The sequence below is a fragment of the Carassius auratus genome, chromosome 6, assembly GCF_003368295.1.
Source record: "Carassius auratus strain Wakin chromosome 6, ASM336829v1, whole genome shotgun sequence".
In the NCBI taxonomy this organism is placed as follows: domain Eukaryota; kingdom Metazoa; phylum Chordata; class Actinopteri; order Cypriniformes; family Cyprinidae; genus Carassius; species Carassius auratus.
The window spans coordinates 11,257,617-11,276,752 of record NC_039248.1 but is presented as its reverse complement, the minus strand read 5'-3'; the positions used below and the strand labels follow the sequence as shown (position 1 = coordinate 11,276,752).

The 19,136-nt window shown below is 35.3% G+C and overlaps 1 protein-coding gene across 8 annotated transcripts in view; it reads right to left on the bottom strand.

Annotated features, from left to right (window-relative positions):
* The window catches only part of chl1b (cell adhesion molecule L1-like b), a 79,544-nt gene extending 64,932 nt beyond the window's left edge, over nt 1–14,612 (bottom strand). For 4 of the 8 annotated variants that reach the window (XM_026261728.1, XM_026261762.1, XM_026261750.1 and 1 more), the window contains exon 1: nt 14,387–14,610. The gene's annotated coding sequence lies outside the window, so the exon portion shown is untranslated. Of the gene's footprint in view, nt 1–14,386 lie in introns of all 8 variants that reach the window. The other 4 variants (XM_026261770.1, XM_026261741.1, XM_026261776.1 and 1 more) reach the window with 4 other exon arrangements.
* Nucleotides 14,613–19,136: the final 4,524 nt, after the last annotated feature.

Sequence of the window (19,136 nt, the reverse complement as noted above, 5' to 3'; positions counted from 1 at the left end):
AAAAATCTCAAAATAATTTACGTCTACCCTATTTCTCCTTATAGGTATGTTGATGAGAGAAATGTCAATGTCTAATTTGTGAACAAATCATTCTTTGAGTTCTTGAACAAAGTTCTTGAGCTGAGTTCTTAAGTTCCTTATACAGTTTGCACAATTCTTTCAGGAAACCTGACTAATTTAGTTAGTACTGCTGAATCACTCAATGATCCGATTACAGTAGTCAACAGCTGGAAGGGAAGATTATCAGTGAATAATGATGCAAATTTCAGTCAGTATATCAGGCAAATGTATCATATGACTTCAGAAAAACGAACACTAGCGATTTTAAGTCATTTTATAGAGATTTCGCATCTTTTTTTAGAAGCTGAAAAGCTCCTTTCCAACCTGGAAAAGAGTTGGTGAAGGATGAAAAATTCTTACTCATAAATTGCTACTATATTTAATAAATAATAATAATAAAAACAGCATGTAACATTTGTTTAATATGTGTTTAAACATGAAATGGGTTTTTTTCTCACATTGAAAAATATTTTTTTTTGTTGTGCTTAATTTTTTTCCTATAGGGTTGCATAGAAAAAAAGAAAGTCATTTGGATTAGAAGCAGCATGAAAGAATTATAATTTTTGCTCCAAAATAGCACTAAATTGCCAAAACTGCTTTGAAAATTAAAAGCAAATCTTATCAACACTATTAACAATACATGAATTCTCTCTCCTGGTACCAACCAGACGAAACAATGTTCATCTTCTTTCTGCTGCATGTATGTGTGGAGAAACGGTGTATTTACGCCACAGGCACCTCACACGCTAGTAGTTCTATCAAGGGTCCCATGTGACACAGGTTGCCCATAGTAACCGGCTTAGCTGCAGTCAATGGAAAATAATACATTAAAGAGTAGTGAAAACAACTTCAAACATAGCTGTCTTGAAAGATTCAGTTAGTGGATGTAATGAATCAGATACAAACCGCTTGGGGCCATTATTGCACAGCAGAGCTCAACATGTCAATCATAGCTGATGGCCTGTGAAAATGTAGGCAGGTCTTTTTTTAATTCTTGACCCCATTTGTATGATGGACAGCCCCGTCGTCCAATTACCACCACACGCTGCCAGATCACCACAAGGGTCGCATTTAACAGACCTCGGTTGCAGGAAGAACACCTGCATCATGCAATTTACCACTGGGTTTGTTGACAGTTCTGGATCAGTGACATTTCTAAAAGAGGGAGGTTCAGGTAACCTTAGCTGAACGTTTGAAACATACGACAGACAGAAACAGGCTTCTAATTATGGTAAAATAAAAAAGAAAAGAAAAACTATTTTGTAAATATATAAATAGTTAAAATATAAATCGACGGTTACAATGAAGCTTGTCAGTGACAAAAGACCTTTTTTTATCTGAACAATCTATGCAAATGATGTTGACGAAATGGCTAACGGTTATTGTTATGCTGTCATGCCCATTTAGCCAAACACAAAGCCTCTCCATGCATGTAGACACATAAGCATATAGAAAAAGACTGTGTTGAAAGCTAACATAACCGCTTCCTCAAACATCGTTAGTGGGAAAGAAGTGTGCAAAACTGCTTTGTTCGTGTTTCTTCTCATCCATGTCAGCCGGTACAAAGACTGACAAAGAAGTGAAACCACTTTGGCAGCCATATTTGAGGTGAGTCATATAACAGCAGGTCTCTGAGGGGCTTCGGCGCTGACAGTAATGCATCCGTGCACCCTTTCCCAGCTAGATGCTAATTAGGAGAGCGCAGAAACCTGCGCAAGACACAAGTAATGGATAGACAGCTAAAGCTTAGAAGAAAAGAGAAGATGAATTGCAGAATAGCAAAAATGATCAGTATGCCCTAATTAGGGTTAATTGTGAGATGCTTTGCTTGAATTTTTTTTGTCAAGGACAGTCCATAATGAACGCCAATTATAGCTATCTTTTTTGTCATTCTCTTGGCCTGAGAGTGATAAAGAAACAGATTAGTATTCTATGCTTCTTAAAAACACCATACACACATGGTCTTTCACATTTAAATCTGACTACAAGGGGAGTTCACATATATAGCAACTTAAGGTTGAATACAACAGCTGAGTAGCTACTACTAGCCTACTGGTAAACAACACAAAAATATACAAGTCCTGGCACTCGATCAGCATGCCGTATTTTCTGCATTTAAGCATTTATTTAAGCATTAAAGCTTATTTCATTGCCATTGTGTCGGATAACAGTTCAAATATATAAACTCATTCTGAAGTAGGGCGATCGTTTCCCAAGATACACAACTTTAAATGTAACTCTGAACTGTTTTTACCATTTAACGTCTCTTGAGCCAAAAGAGTCTGAAGTATCTTGAGATTACCACCTTCTGCAGAATGTGTCATTTAAATTTAATCAGTGTTTCTTCAGCCTTAAAAGTTTTCACAGTTGCAGCACAACATTATGCCATTAGATCAAAACCTAGAAGCCATTTCTGCCGCATAATTAATAACAAAAAAACATAAGGCAATATCATGAGATGAATTCATAATTTTAAAATTATTATACAAAATTGATTGCCATTTTTACCTATACAATTGAAATGTGCTTCCAAACACAACACTACATAAATAAAAAATGAATAAAAAATAAACCCGTATTGCTTCTGCTTACAACTTCATTCAGTCTCTATTTTTATTGTATGAAAGCACTGCTGCAAAGTTAGCAGCTGTACAGTTTATGTAAAATGTGAACATTTTGCATCCGATTATGCTTTGTACCTGCATGTCTATAATTATCTAAAACAATTAAGCTGAAATTACCATCACTTATGCTCTGTTTTCTGGTACTTTACGTACCTAAATCTGCCATGTAGCAATTGCCACTGAGCATAGTGATTACATTTCTTCAAATAAAGTCTAAATCAATCCCCTCTTGAGTTGCTGCAATAATGACATTTCCAATCATGCAACTGCAGCAGGGTTCAAGCTTTTGAGATGTGTAGTTACATGCTTTTGATCAAATGCATAAAAATAGATATTTTATCAGTTTGTGTATTAAAATCAAGCAAGCTCCAGTTGAGCTACAGGGATGGGATGTAGTTTCCTTATTTCCCAAGGTTTTCCAAATTAGAGACCAATCACCCATATGAGAACTAACAGCACATCTGTCTTCCCTCTAAATACAAAGATAAATCGAACAAATTGGAAGCTGTCTTGGTTTTAAGGGATTTCACCGGGACCTGCAGAAGAAATTGTAATGAGGTCACAGGGCTGTGGGCTCTCAGCGGGGTCAGTAAGGGACATGGTGTTTTGGTCCCAGAATGCAGTGTTGAATTATAGGTTTGGCAGTGTTCTTGTACAACAGTTGCTGTTCCTGCAGGATGTGAACATTGAGATCTTGAATATCACTGTGTTTCTGGCCCTAAGCATGATTAAGTGCACACAGTGCCAAGGACAGACACAAAGATGGTCTTATCCTTCTGCAAACTCTTTGTCAGAGATTAATCGGCGTTCTAACAAGGAAGAACACAGTAAATTTCCTGAGAAACTTGTCACATAAAGAATATCTTTTAAATGCTGATTCTATTCCTGAATTATGAAATAAATTAGAATTGAGGATTCAAACAGCATGTTGAATTGCAGTTCAAAGTAAATGTAAAAAAATAAACTAATTTTAATTAAAATACATTGTTATAACAGCAATTATTAACTAGAAAAAGCTTCTTTTTTTACATAAAAAAATGATTTTTTTTTATTATTTTTTTAGCTTTCAGATTTTAACGTTTATCAGGTAGATAGATGTACAGAACAACAGACAGACAGAACGATAGCTAGCTATAGCTAGATACCGACAAAATGTTCTGGTTGTCTGGTTAAAAACACTAATTTAAATTCAAGATAATGCTTTTATGACTTTACTGGGATCAATTTAGTTTAATCATGTTTTCAAGACTGATGGAAGTTCTTCTCACATCTACAATGAGTGTTTGCCAAATGATTCAAATGTAATTTAGATAATTTAACTAGCTAATTCGATTAGCGTTGGGTTGAATCCAATTACATTTCCACACAAACTTTGGCCATATGTTGAGATTTGTGCAACACTTTACGTATAAAAGGCTGAATCTAATTACCTTAAGATGCTTTTCTTTGCAACAGTGTCTTTAAGGTTTAAGTGAACATTGAGAGACTGAAGTTTATTTTGCGAGCTATTTATTATGCCTTCCATGCTTCTTTCTAATCAATGTTCATCAACCTTCTGATGCCCGGCTAATAGCCTTTTACCACTCTTAGCCAGTAAACATCTTCTCTCTATGCAGGACACGCACATATATTAGCAGTATTCGCATAGTGTTTTTTTTTCTTTCTTTTTTTTTTTTTTTTTTGCATTTGCAAAAAAAATACCTTCAATGTAATGGGTCCCGATGGGGGTGTTATGTATGGGTCTCACACTCTGTCATTCTGATAGACATAGTTTCCGAGTTGGATATACTTTATAGAGAGGCTTGTTAAAACCATAGCGCATGTTAAACAAATAGAAGTGGGCATTCGAGAAGGCAGAAATGGCTTAATTCACACGGGGACTGCACCTGCTGGTCTTGTTTTTGTTTATGTGTGCACATATGGAGTTCATACCCATTAGAACTGATTTACAATGTGATGCAAGACAAGCTGAAGTCCTTAGCTCTGGCATGAAGGTTGACCTCAAACAATATAACAAGTTAATGACCCACAAGCCCTTGCTAAATTATTTAGCTTAGGTTTGGCTGATCTGTGGATTTAAATCCTAGCAGTCATGCTTAAAGGGTTAATTAAAAAAAAAATCTTCTTCATTTAGTCACCCTTGTGTTATTCTGTACACCTGTATGACTTTCTCTGCATGAACGATTAGTGAATAGTAAACATAGCTGTCAAGCAAGATTCAGTCATTAATTACTTTTTTATGTTAAAAAGTAAAAAATCTTAAAAAGCTATTATTTAGACTTAGAAGACTTATAGATATTGAATTGTATTGACTGCTTATATGGTGCTTTTTTTGTTCATTTTGGAGATTGACAGCAAAGAGCCTTTCAATTACGAAAACAATAATGCATTTCCATTAAAATAAAGTGTATAAATGAACATGAAATTTCTTAACTACGACGGCGTGCACAAAAGAAGTCCACGTAAAAAAAAAAAAAAAGAAATCAAAGATTTTGTGAATTAAGGATGAGAGCACCGGGAGAAGTTGCAGGGCACTGGAATTGATTTGAATATTGTTGCATCAGAGCAGCCACATCATTTTACAGGGATGAGGAAGAGTCAGATTTAAGGACTCGTGGAAACAGCTTAATATCAAGAATATGATATTTATTAACAGACGGAACAGGAACAACTTTTTATCTTGACATCAGCTCACACACAAAAATCGATATTCCTTCAGGGGTGCTGTAGCTCTCTTATTTATCGCTTAAAAAAAAAAAAAAAAAACATTATTAGCAGAAATCATACCATGTGTCATACTTGCAGGGACAGTATGCTTGGAAATAATATTTCATATCTTCCATTGCATTCCTTATTTGTAGTGCGCCAGCCACCCAATAGCAATAAGATTTTTAATGTCTCAGTTTTAAAGTGCAACACAAATTATGTGTCTTACAGTAATGTGTTTTTCAAGCTCTTAAATGATGAGCTCACTGTATTTATGTGAAACAATTCATTAAATTAAACGGTTTTCTTTGGGAAAATTCCAAATATGTGAAAATGTGTTCCATAATATTTTGACTTTAATCCTGTAATATTTTGATTTTATTCTTGAAATATTTTGATTTTATTCTCAAAATATTTCAACTTTATTCTCGTAGTATTACGACTTTAATCTCGTAATATTTTGACTTAACTCTCGAAACATTTGTACTTTATTCTCGTAATATTTAAACTTTATTCTCGTAGTTTTTTCTTTATTCTCGAAATAATGTATCTTAGATTTAGTTTTTTTTTTTTTCAACGTGGCACTAAAATGCCGTCGCAACCAGGTTCTCATCTGGTGTCATTATGGGAAAATAATACTTTAAAACATCTCTATTTGTATTATACAGAAGACAAAAACCATACAGGTTTTGAAGAACATGACAGAATTTTCTTTTTGGGGTGAACTGTCCATTTAAATTTATAAAGGAGCTTGTTAAAGCAAGAGCTAAATGTTTCTTCATTAAAGGTCTTCTTGCAGGTCCTGTGACTGGTACATCCTTGTTTACACAGCGAGAGGGACAAACTGGTGCAAAAGCAAACCTCTGCATGTTTCATATCACGTCCCCGGATACAATGAGCCTTTTCACTGCCATGAACTTTTAGATCCCCATGGCTGTCACATCTATCCTCCTTCATCCTTTCTTTCTAGCATCCTTTCTTTCCCTCCACTCCATCTTTGCAGTGCCTTTCCAGGCTTCCCCATACCCTGAAACACAACCTCCTTTATGAGAACCCCAGGGACAAAGATGTCGCTATTCCATAAGCGGCAAAAGCTCATTCATCATTTTATTATTTTTTGTCTTTATTTATATAATCCGCTTCCTTCACAGTTTGGGCCTTGCTGATTTGAATAATGGCTCGTATAAATTCCATCAGTGTCACATGCTTTGCGTTTCATATCTCTATCACAGGCAACATTATATTGTAGACATCATGAGCATGCTATATTTCACACCATGTTATGGGACATATACTAGCATGATTTTTTAATGCGGCACCCTGTGGTGCAGCATGAGATCTGTCTTGAAAAGTTCTGAATCGTATCTCCTGTTGTTTAACTGATATGTGCTGCCTCATGAATAAGATTTAAAGTGCATCTGTGGAAGTGGAGATTTGTGAAAGAGATAGGACCATTAATCAGACTCTGACCACAGGCATGCTGGGGGATGGGCAGCCGCAGGAAATGTTGCCGCTTGCGTTATTTTGCCTAACAGCCCTTACAATGTGATGTTTTTTTTAAAAAAAAGATGCTGATCTTTTAACTTCCTATAATCAAACTTGATAAGGTTACACATGAATAAGGATGCAAAGGTATGACATTAATAAGAAGCTATTGCCTTTTTTTGTTACCTTTATTCATTCTGGGCGGATCTCTTTTTTTTTTTCTTTTTTTACTTTATTCAAATTATACTGTTGAGAGGTATGGTTGGCAAACACATAAAAAATATATTTAAAAAAAAAAGAAATCAGTAATACATTCTTAATGTGAGATATATATTTACATTACGAGTTAAAAAGCACAATTGCTAGATATAAAGTTGAAATTACAAGAAACATACGTGGCATAAGTCTTCATATAAAAAAATATACAGGGAGACTTTATTTATCTAGAATTGACTGGATATTAATGAATAATGGGAATTACACATTAGAATAAATAAATAAACAGCCATAAAAATAGCTAAATAAAATAAAATAAAAACCTAATTTGCCACCTGTTCCTTCGAGATTTTCATTTGGGTTTTTAAATTAATGAGCAAAATAAGTTCTGTGGTCAACATAACTTGATAATACTTGGATGATTTGTTGTACGACATAAACTGCACACACTCGCACCCAAACATTTTATGTAGTAACATATTATTATAAACAGACATAAAAAAATAACATGACTGCTTCAATATTTACATTTTCAGTTTAGGTGTACGTAATTTACAAAATATCCAAGTATTGTCAGTTTATATTTTCCAGAGACCTTGATTTATTCATAAACTGAATCAGCCCATTATAAAAATCCATGCGAAAATCTTGAGGGAACCTATGGCAAATTAGTCTTCCGGGTTTTGACATCATGGCTGCAGCACTCTATTTGGATGTTGGCTAGTATTAATGTAAAAAATGAAAAGTAATTGTTACATTTTGAAAATTATGATTATAGGCTTTTATGATGATAACAGTATGTTACATTATGATGCACAATAAGGAACTTGCATTAAAGAGAGGTAAACAGGGTCGATTATAATTTTATATTGACTTCAAACTAAAAAGAATGGTGCCTCTCTAAAATATAGTCTGTGTGCAGCAGATATTATATTACCTCAAATATACAAACAGCCAAAGGGCATTTTCTCACAATCATAAAAAACAAAACAAAAAAACTGTTAACTCCAATAGTTAACGATCCAGTGCTTCAAGATCCAAAGAAATACTGAATGATCAAACAACATCTAACGCTAGATGAATCATACAGAAACTGTGTTTTTTCTACTGCCTTAGGCATTTGCAAAATGTACCGGCCTGGTGTTCTTGCTGCTTTCTGTTTGCCTCTTGGGAAAAGGATGGATAAAGGGAACCCTGAACATGTCTGATAAGACTGACCTCCTTTTCAGGTTTGTCCTTCAGTATTACCTCATCATTTAAATTCTCCTTTTGGTGTAACGGATGACGGTGACCGAGCAACTCCAATGACAACCAGCCTGTTAAATAAGGTTTGGGGGAGAATCTCCATCACTATAATCACCGCACCGTTACTACGGCTACCCGTTATTTCCCTCCCCCAATGCTGAACAGACAGAATTGATCCATTTCACACCCACATTCAAAACCACAGAATACACAGGCTACACACAAACACATAGGCGCTGCCCTCTCCTTCAGAGAAAATAATTGAATAATATAAAAAATAAGTGGCTCTCAGAGACTTCAGGCTAGTAATCATGAAAAAAAATTCTATTGGTGCTACCGCTGTGAGGAATGTCTTCAGAATTGACAAGTAAAGCTTATATTGTAATTTAATGTAATAAAAAACCTTAAGCAAAGGCTTAAGGAACACTCCACTATTTTTGAAAATAGGCTCATTTTCCAACTCCCCTAGAGTTTAACAGTTGAGTTTTACTATTTTCGATTCCATTCAGCCAATATCTGTGTCTGGCGGTAGCACTTTGGCTGTAGCTTAGCATAGATCATAGGTCACTAACAGGCGGACTGCGGTCCGGGTCTGGACCCAGAAGCCGTCCCTTACGGACATGGACCTACATGATTTAAAACCTGATAGGGCGCTTATATTTAATCCAGCAAAGCTTTTGTTGTCTTTACGGTAGGGGTAGTGGAAAAGCATGCAAGTTAAACCATCCCAGGTGATACTACTCATCCAATCAACCCTGTGCATTCCAGGCGGCAAACATGATCGCGAGTCGTTTTCAGTGCAAACAGATGAGAGAATTAGCCAAATTACACATTAAAATACTATAGAACTATAGCCATACACATAGAAAAAAGAGAGAAACAGGCGAGTGAAACAGAGAAAGGGAGAGAAACAGGCAAGTGAGACTGAGAAAGGGCGATAAACTATTGCAACTCTCTCTTAGCAGGTCGTCCAGCCAGTTCTATCAAACCTTTACAATTAATCCAGAACGTGGCAGCAAGATTAATTTTTAATGAGCTGAAAAGAATACACGTCACACCTCTGTTTATCAATTTGCACTGGCTACTAGAGCCGGAGTTGAGAATCGAGAGTCGGTTGAAGGTTGGAATCGATTCCATCAAGGGGAATTGAGTCCTCATTCAGAGTCTTTTTCAGTTCAACAAAGCTTGTCTATGGGAATCTCTCAAACAGAAGGCTACATCTGAAAAAACTGCACATATTTAAATTTACGAAAATAAACAGAAAGAAAATGATCGGTACTGATCATTTGAATTTTAGGATGTAGCCTTCCGTCTCAGAAGCACAATTCACCAAAGCCATAATTACAACAGTTGTGAGATAATATATATATATATATATATATATATATATATATATATATATATATATATATATACCATATGTACCATATATACCATATATACCGTATTTTTCAGACGATAAGACATACCTAAGTCGCATCAGTCCAAAAATACGTCATGACGAGGAAAAAACATATATAAGTCGCACTGGACAATAAGTCGCATTTATTTAGAACCAAGAACCAAGAGAAAACATTACCGTCTATGTGAAATATAAAATGTAATAAATATATAATCTTTAAAATAAGAGTTTTACACAATGGTCTGTTATTGTGACAACATTTCTGAACCCCGAAACATGATGATGAATGAAACGAACTGTGATTGGTTTTATTCCATGTCTGTCAAACAGCTTCATGGGCGAGTCTTGGCCATTGAAAGCTGCCATAGATTACAGACCTTCAGTCTGAAGGAGTGGCTATGCGAGACTAACTATAGGGGAGTTGGAATATGAGCCTATTTTCAAAAATAGTGGAGTGTTCCTTTAAATTGTTCAAAGTGTTCTAATTATAAAAGGGATAGTTCCCAAAAAAAAAAAAAAAAAAAAAAATTACAATAAATTCTGCCACAATTTATAAATATAAAAAATGTGTAGTAATGGCATTATAAAATGAAAAAAAAAAATACTATTTAGTAAAATTATATATATATATGTTATCATATGTTGTCTTTACTGTTTATATTATTGCATTTTTTTTTTCATCAAGGACTTTTAAACATGATTTTAAAATATACTGCATAAATAAACAAAGTTGTTTCTCTTAAATTTCATTCATGCCTTATACATATTTTGAATGTCAAGATGATGCATTGCAGCTAATTTCAAACCAATGACAACAACTGGAAAACATATTTAAACTTTGTTTCTGTTTCCAAATTTCTGTGGAATAAATGTAACAGTGTCAAAAAAACACTGGGGGGGTTTTTTTTGGGGGGGTGGGGGGGGGGATCCAATATATGCTCGAAGTCATACAGGTTTATTATGGAGCATAAATAATTAATGACAGAACGTTAATTTTTTGATTGAACTATCCTTTCTATGTTTATCCTTTCTATGTTCTAGCTTAACAATAATATACTCATTATATAAACTTAGTCCTTGAGAAAAATTATTTAGAACTGATGCTCTGTTTGTTCCAATCAAATCCAGTTTGCAAATGTCAACTCTGTGACATTTCCAGTAATGTTACATTTGTAAAGCAGACTGAAAAGCTCATTCTTAATAACTTTTCCTCCCTCTCACATTCTCTTTCACATGGATTCACATCATATCTGCGCTTCTTTTCAGGCATGCCACCCTCATTCATTTTTTTATTTATTTAGTGTCGTTCTGCTTTAGAAAACTTTGGCGCCTGCATTAAGCTGGCATGAAAATGAAAAGCGAGATGCAGCATATTTTTTAGCTGAGGGCGCAGGTGTTCCTCAATTGAATTTGTATGTCTGAGTGAATATGGCATCACACATGGAGATGAGAGGCCTCGCTGTAAGTTTCATATCTGCCTGCGATGGTTCGAATCCACAGTGAAAATCAGTTAGCCTACACTGTGCTACGCAATAGAGGTTATCTCCCACAAAAAAAAAAAAAAAAAAACGGTTTTTGAAACCTTTTAATAAGATAAAAGTATATTATGAATAAGAAAAAGGTCTTATCACACATCGATTTACAGTGATCCTCAAAGAGTATAAAGAACTACATAGATTTCTGATGCTTGACCTAGAGCGCTAGCATGAAACTAGAGTGGTTCCTATGCAGTTGCTAAGGTGTTCTTGTCCCTAGAAAATGCTCAAGGAACCTTCTGCTCTAGTAATTTAATCATCCGCCAGGTTAAATCATAAATCTGAATGTTTAGAAAACAGCACACCTCTCCTCAACAAGCGACAATACTTGATTCTCACATAAACTGTACGCATAGAAAATAATTTTATTGGATGGCAGGCATCTGATGGTGATGGAAAAATGGTGGTGCCCTGCATTGTTCTATTTGTGGACTGTTGGTGAGAGGAATTTGCCCTACTTTCCTCACAGTGGCCTCAATTGGCAGAATTTGGCAAATAAATGGCCATTATGCCATGAAATAATTCCAGTTTAAACTTACATAAGACGTTATGAACATAAAATAATTTAACTGACTTTGCATTAAAATTTGAATTGCTTAAATGGTAATAGTTATTTGTCATCAAATCCAAAAAGAAACATCACCCATTGGTTCAAATTGTTGATAATGTTCATTAGAACTTTTTATGAGCTCTGAAACCTTGAACTCTGTTGCTATAAAGTGCACTGAACTTTGTTAATGCAATACATATTTCATATAACGAATCATAATGCTTTCAAACTATGCGCAGGTCTAATGATTTATAATTTAGCAGTTAAATCGCCCAGTAAATAAACACACAAATGTGTGACCTAACTCAATTTTCTCAGGTTAACTGTTGCATAATAATGATTATCAGCCCTAAAGGATATCATACATAAGCAAAATTTGAATTTGAAATAAATAAGGCCTATTGTTCCTCGAAGTAGGATTTAAAAAATGCTTAATAGAAGACCAGCAATCTATGATGTTTTCACAAGCTCAGATGAGCACAATGTTCATTCCTCTGCTACCACTCATTAGTAGCAAATCACAGCCACTGTCTCCATGGAGGAACATCCAACTCATTTATTATCTGGCATTTCCACACTCTTACTGTGGACCGAAGAAGAAACCAATCATCGTGCTAATTCATCCTACCGAATTCACTCGTGAAGTCTCAAAGCACGCAAGGCTGCCGTCTGTCTCTAATGCGACTTTAATTGTTTTCATTACAGTAGAGTAACTGATCTTGCTGTCATGACAGAGATTTAGAAAGAATCTGATTTTCATAACGGGAAGGCTTCATAATCACATCAAAATTCTACTTTGAGGGCAGCATTCAATATGTTTTACATTAAAGAGCCTACAGTTCTTACGGAGTTCACAAAGCCTACATGTTATGTAAATGGGTTTCTTATAACTAAATTCTTAAAATTAAAGGGTCTTCAATGGTTTTTATGTTACATCAGCCTATAAGTTCTTTCAATCAACATATTAGTTTCTGTGTTCTTGAAAATACCAGTACATCAGGAATAATACCTGCCTATGATGTTCAAAAAAAAAAGGTGTGCAATTCATCCTGAAACTGGTAAAAATAGAAAAAGAATTCAACTTACCCATTCAGACTTCAAATCTTCACTTTTGGTCACATCTGAATCAAAATTTACCTGAAATTACTATATATAAATGGCATCCACCTGCTTAGGGTTTGATTACTATTCATTCAAAAAAAGCTCATTGTTTTATAGTATAATGTAATATAAATTTTCTTTTAGAACTTGTTTATAACGTCCTTCGGATGAGACGTTAAACCGAGGTCCTGACTCTCTGTGGTCATTAAAAATGACCTTGGCATCCTGGCTAAATTCGCCCATTGGCCTCTGACCATCATGGCCTCCTAACAATCCCCATGTCTGTTGATTGGCTTCATCACTCTGTCTCCTCTCCACCAATAAGCTGGTGTGTGTTGGGCATTCTGGCGCAATATGGCTGCCGTCGCATCATCCAGGTGGATGCTGCACACTGATGGTGGATGAGGAGATACCCCCTGTCTATGTAAAGCGCTTTGAGTGCCTAGAAAAGCGGAATATGAATGTAATGAATTCATTATTAATTAATTAATTAATTGTTTCATTAACCTGGAAACAATTTCATAATCAAATGGAACAAGAATTTAAACCTAAAACATCCATCAATGGAAGAATGGGACTTTGCCTCTTCGTTTCAAAAGCTCACCATATGCCACTGCAATATGATTTTCTCAACTGGAGAATAGAAAATACACTGTGGAACTTCACCAGCTTGCTCTAAAGCTCCTTTTCCTTTTATCCGAAACGTTTATTTTAAGACCATATAGCCTGGGGTTCAGTGGGAACCCAAGAGCAAGCCAAGCGCTCCAAACACACGAGAGATCAATCCTGTAGAGGAAAATTAGCATCTATTCAAGATCTAATGTTGGTGGTAAGGATGTCAAGGGCTACCAAGGGCATGTTTTCAAAAGCACAATATGCTTAAAGCCCCACAAGTGCAATGAAAGTACTACATGTACTGCATAGAAAGAACTGGAAGCAAGTATCAATAACAGATTCACAGATTTTACTACACGTATCTACAAGTCTCATGGCAGCAAAATGCCACTGATACACTATTATGCTATTAACCAGGAAAAAAAAGAGTTGCAAATATAACATCTTTAGCAAAAAAAAAAAAAAAAAAATCCTATATACAATGTGCATGTGGCCACTTAAATCCATCTTTAATACACATGATGCGGTTGTTAATATAATAACATAACTACACTGAAACGATGCCAGACTTAACAAACATAGTTCTGTCTCTAAATCTTCATCATTTAAACTCCCTTAATATCAGTGAAAGCAGACATTAGGTAAAAAAAAAAAAAAAAAAAAAAAAAATATTACTACACTACTCGTCGGAATAGGAAATAACCGGGTTTTATTCCACCTGTCAGTTGCGCTTTACAACTCTCATACATCCCATAACAGGTTTTCAAAGTGTTAAAACACACGAATCCTACGACATGTCGAGGATGAAACCTCTCCTCGCCAAAAATAATAATAAAGAATTGCTTACCTTTCGCTGTAGTTGGTGTGAGAAGTGCGCAGAGCTCGAGCTGTTAGTCAGCGCTCGACAGCGGAATGTCACGAGCGATGATGCTTTCCCTTCAGTGGTGCGTTTCTCTTACAAATACGTTCAGTGAAAGGCAGAACGCAGTCAATAGCTTTTACAAATCCATGGCAACCGAGAAAACCCTCCACAACTTCGCTACATTGTGACCGGGGTTAACACACCCCCTTCGTCAATGACAGTGACTCTACTCACCAACAATATGCCAATTGACTATGAATTTCTCAGAAAACTGAGGGGTATTTTATAGTAAACTAAATCACTGTATAATGCTCCTCTTGCCTCACTTTTGTGTTAAACAGGTGTTACAGTTCTGATAAGTATAAATATATACACTTTTATGATTTTCTTTAAAAAAAAAAAAAAAAAAAATAGGGGGGCTGTTCAGACTGGGAGCTTGAAGACCAGTTTGACCAAGCTGGGAGACCTGTTTAAACCAGCTAAGACCAGCAAGACTGTTATGTTAATGGGAAAGGACTTTAAAAAATATTTTGCCCCTGTTGTGTTTTCAGCACCTTCAACAGCAGCACAATCGGTGGCTTCTGGATTATGTCTAGTGTGCCTTAACATTTCTACATTGTCATGGAAATATGCACTATAGTGACCATGATTTTAAGGTTAAATACAGTGAAAAAAAAATCCCCAAAATAACAATTAAGATGATAAATTTAATTTGCATTACATAAAATATCGAACCAAGTGGCATTTATAAAGAAAATATAACATGAGAATATGTATTGTATCTAGCTGAATTTTAAATGATTATATTTCAACAACAAATTGAAGCAGAAGCATTTTTTTTTAATAATTAGATTAGTCAATGCAATATAATTTATTAAAGACAGTCAAATTTTTAGTCAACCACAGTTTCAATAAATAAGAGAAATCTATATCTATAGGTTTTCTATAGATTATCTACAGTTTTTTTTTTTCTAAACTGTGACTTTAAAACAAAAGTCCAAGGTACATACTGAATTGTTATTATTGTGTACCATTACACTTTTTACACACACACACACACACACACACACATAAAAGGGGGCATGCTGATGTTAAATAATAATTATATATATATATATATATATATATATATATATATATATATATATATATATATATATATATATATATATATATATATATATATATACAGATATACAGAATAGATAAATGTCTAAAATGTGTATCTATAAGCCACGGCCCATCCTCTTATACGTTTTCCTAGCCATCACTGGTGTTGACAGCTTTTGTCAGTTATACCCCATTTGAAACCATTTAGTTGAGTTTATTTATTTTAGCCAACACATCAGAATTAACAGAGGAAATTCATACCTGCTAAACTGGTAAACGAGTGCCTAACTCATTCTGGTGTATATCCTCAAAGGCAGCAAGTGACCAGCGAAAATCTAAACTAATCTAATTTGGACCAATGTAATCTAATTGAGAGGCTTACAAGATCATAGATTCACCCAGCACAAAATGTAATTGGATCGTTTTATGAGGCCTGCTGCTCCTCAGTAGGTTCTCTCTTAAATCCAAATTGATTTATTGTCAGCCGGCGGACACCTGTCACATCTAAGCATCTACTGCAGGGGCAGGAAAGTGCTTGCACTACACCAATCTATAGTGATGAGTATCAGACATGTGATGACTAAAAGGTTAGGGGAGAAGCACTGACTTATGGCCAGTGTAGCAGAACATGTTGCTCAGCTGGAAGCAGATTGGTAATAGTATCTCAGTACGATTTTTGTCAGTCAAGCTTAATTGCGATGTGAATATCGCTGTGGATTCAGAGTTTGTGTAAAGTAAAATGGGCAACCTTAAATACTGATATACAGTATATGAGACAAACATTTATATTGTACTATTAACATTTCTGTTTTCTACTATTCCAGTATCAATTGCCAAATTCAAACATCTGTTTTTCTTCAGATATTTTTCTTTTAGAGATTTTTCCAGTGCACAATCATGGCTTAGCTAGCAAATACTTACAACCTCTTTCAGTGTCCACCAGAGTTCACCAGTTCAACCTGAACACAATAATACCTTTTATCTCGCCTCTCTCTCTCCTTCTCTTTCTCACACACTGGTGTATCAATGGAGCAGAAAGGGCTCCACTGACATCCTGAGGACTGTGTAATGAGAAGAAATGATGTGGAAATAAATATGCAGCCTGTTTGCGGTCCGCTGACCGTATGCTAGGTCTGAATATGCATTTCCATCTGAGGTATAAAGAAAATGCTGGACTTTAAAGATGGTTATGTGACCCTGGAAGTAACTGTAATTAGATTGCAGTATTTTACTATTTTAACGGGAGTAAAGCCCTAAATCAAACAAACAACCTTAATTAAGATTTATCCTAGTTAAACATATTTTCCTGATAGTTACAATCATTTGTATACAAAATAAAAATTTATTTGATTTAAGAAAGGCAATAAATAAATTTGCAATAATTTTTGTTTGCAATAAATTTGATTATTTGAAGTGAAAAATACACCAAATAATTAGAATTCATATAACACTGTACAAAATAGTATATAGACCCTTTTACAGTTGGTAAACAAGGTGACGTATTTGTGTGGGCGGGGCTTAGCTGGAGGCAGAAAGATTCCTCTCAACACTTGAACGAACGGAAGCTAGCGAGTTTTCTTAGCTTGTTTTTTTAATAATGGCTGGAGAAAATCGGAATAATCTGCTTTATCTGAATATTTAAGGTCACTCACTGTCCGGGACCGCGATAATTATTTGAAAAAGTTAACTTTAACGGACGGAACCAGATTGATCGACCCGTACATAATCACTCATTGGATGGACGATCTGACAGGATTACCTCCGATTGAGTGGCCTGACTACACTTACCTGATAGAGAAACCGAGCATGTATAGTAAAGAAAACTGAGGGCGTATAAATCCTTAGATTAAATAAAGAGTGACATTACAGTAAAATTATTATTAAGATGTAAATATTTTCTAGAAATAAAAATTCTGAAGACTGCAAATTAATTATAAACTTTCTGTATTTATTCTTTCTTACCATGTTCTTAAATTCCGATCACAATTAATCACAACAATGTATATAAAATGTTCTCCGTGGATTCTGGCAACCAACAACTCAACAAGACAACATTTTAAGCTCCTTGAGTAGCCGACCCTGTGTTGGTTTGTATTAGCCGCCTCCAGTTTTCCGTTTGTTTTGCCTCCAGCTAGCGCCGTGACGTACCTGTGACGTCCGCGCAAAAGGGGTCTATAGTTTGACTCCTAACCCTAGGAGTCGCCTGACCTTAACCCCATAAAAAATCTATGGGTTATTGTGAAGAGGAAGATGCGATATGCCAGACCCAAGAATGCAGAAGAGCTAAAGGCCACTATCAGAGCAACCTGGGCTCTCATAACACCTGAGCAGTGCCACAGACTGATCGACTCCATGCCACGCTGCATTTCTGCAGTAATTCAGGCAAAAGGAGCCCCAACTAGGTATTGAGTTCTGTACATGCTCATACTTTTCAGTTGGCCAAGATTTCTAAAAATCCTTTCTTTGTATTGGTCTTAAGTAATTTTCTAATTTTCTGAGATATTGAATTTGGGATTTCCTTAGTTGTCAGTTATAATCATCAAAATTAAAAGGAATAAACATTTGAAATATCAGCCTGTATGTAATGAATGAATATAATATACAAGTTTCACTTTTTGAATGGAATTAGTGAAATAACTTTTTGATAATATTCTAATTATATGACCAGCATATATATATATATATATATATATATATATATATATATATATATATATATATATATATATATATATATATATATATATACCTAAATGGCAAAATTAATGGCATAATTCTCTCAAATATTGTTCACAAATCTGTCTAAATCTGTGTTAGTGAGCACTTCTCCTTTGCAGAGATAATCCATCCACCTCACAGGTGTGGCATACCAAGATGCTGATTAGACAGCATGATTATTGCACAGGTGTGCCTTAGGCTGGCCACAATAAAAGTCCACTCTAAAATGTGCAGTTTTATCACACAGCACAATGCCACAAATGCTTATATTTGATGGCATCTGGCACTTTGGAGAGGTGTTCTCTTCACGGATGAATCCCAGTTTTCACCTTACAGGGCAGATGGCAGATAACGTGTATGGCATCGTTTGGGTGGGCGGTTTGTTGATGTCAACGTTGTGGATCGAGTGGCCCAGGTGCATTTTATTGATGGCATTTGAGGCCCATTGTTGTGCCATTCATCCACGACCATCACTTCATGTTACAGGATGATAATTCAGGGCCCTATGTTGTAAAGATCTGTACACAATTCCTGGAATTCACCCACTGAGCATGATTGGGATGCTCTGGATCGGCGTATACGACCACGTGTTCCAATTCCTGCCAGTATCCAGCAACTTCACAAAGCCATTGAAGAGGTGTGAACCAACATTTCATAGGCCACAATCAACAACCGGATCAACTCTATGCGAAAGAGATTTGTTGCACTGCATGAGTTAAAAAAAAAAAAAAAAATTACAACAGCCTCTAGTATCTGTAAATCCAGTAATCCAAACAAACAGGACTGATTTTTTTTTGTGCCTGAGTCTTTACACAGATAATTAACAAATGATCACGTATCTTTGGCTCTCAACTGCACATGCATTTCTGGTTTGCAAAAGGGATTACTGTATTGTTTTCATCTGCTA